Raw genomic sequence first — 1,323 nt, 5'->3', positions numbered from 1 at the left:
GCTAAGCAGTTTCAGTTTGGTTTTTGCTTTATATGTGTCCATTACAAATTCGCATGTGCATTCGCTCTGTAACCTTGCCCTTTACGCTCAACAGCAACTGAGGCAACATACACAGTTCATTTTTGAAGCTGTATCTTGCGTCCTATCCCACCCTTTCTGCACAACAAATAATTGTTGTTATTTTATTATTTGTATTGAACAAAGGATCTTTTGCTATTTGCTTTAAGAAAAGTCAGGAAATCCATAGAGTTCATGTGACTCAATGTAACTCAATGCAACTCAATGCAGTAAATGGCAGTTTTTGCTCTTCTTAGTCTCCAAACTGCAGTCTCATTCATGCACATTTAGTTCCTTTTCTATAAAAGAGTCTCTACATAATCCTAGTTTTCTCATGGTATCTTTGTCCACTCAGTTAGGTCTGGAGCCTTTGCCATTTGTCTTTTATGGAATACAGGCCCATGGTTAAAGAAAAGTAAATTTTGTGTCTATTAAAGTCCTCGGGATTGGCACGGAAGGACAAGGCGTGAAAGCTGTGAGAATTTTTTAAGATTTCCCAAGCTGCAACAGAATAAAAATCAAACTGAAAGTTCAAAAAAATGAAGCTGTGGATAAAACAGTCACTTTGTGGCATTTCCTACTTCAACGATTTATTTTTTTTTCCCTAAATGTTCATACTATTATTATTTGACAATGTCATTTGAAAAGTCTTTCAAACCCCATCTGTCAATTTTTGAATGATTGGCACTTCTTCTAGGACAGAAATGGCAGGTACTTTTCTCTTCTACTGTTTCCCAGTAAAGATATTCAGGAAAACTGCCCTTTTCTACTAAGCTTCAGTTTAGAGAAATCAACATTCTTGTCTGGAAAAAACTTGCATATGATCAAAAATTTTCCATCCAAATAATTTCATCTGAGTTTTATTCTCCAGAGCTGCATTATAATGCAGTGTCATATTAAGCCTCTACCTTCTGTCACTTGGCTGTCCCTCTTATTTGACAAGATGCAAGTTCATTATATGCTGTAGTATTCTGACTCTGAGGACTTAATCGCACAAGCTAAGGTATAAAAAAAGTGTAGCAATTTGCCTCCTGGCAGCCTCCCTATTCTGTATTGTATTCAGTTAAAGTGATATGGATTATTTTTTTTATATATATTTTATAATCTTATAATATTATGATATTTCATCAGCATTAGATGAAAGGTATTTGTGTGAATGGAGGAGGCTGATGAAGACGAGGTTCTTTATCTTGCCAGAACATGTACCAGTATGTCAGAAGCTGGAAGGATTAATACTGGGATAAAGATAATGTCTTTGGGAAATAA

General features: G+C 35.4%; 1 long non-coding RNA gene across 2 annotated transcripts in view; it reads left to right on the top strand.

Moving 5' to 3' along the window:
- LOC133274997 (uncharacterized) overlaps nt 1-1,323 on the top strand; it is a 170,031-nt gene that overhangs the window by 87,551 nt on the left and 81,157 nt on the right. The window lies entirely within an intron of this gene.

This window comes from Pezoporus flaviventris, unplaced genomic scaffold (genome assembly GCF_033815535.1).
Source record: "Pezoporus flaviventris isolate CSIRO_AGI_PZ_B2104156 unplaced genomic scaffold, CSIRO_AGI_Pfla_v1 ptg000037l, whole genome shotgun sequence".
NCBI lineage: Eukaryota > Metazoa > Chordata > Aves > Psittaciformes > Psittacidae > Pezoporus > Pezoporus flaviventris.
The sequence above is the reverse complement of the archived record's forward strand: the minus strand, read 5'-3'. Positions and strand labels throughout refer to the sequence as shown.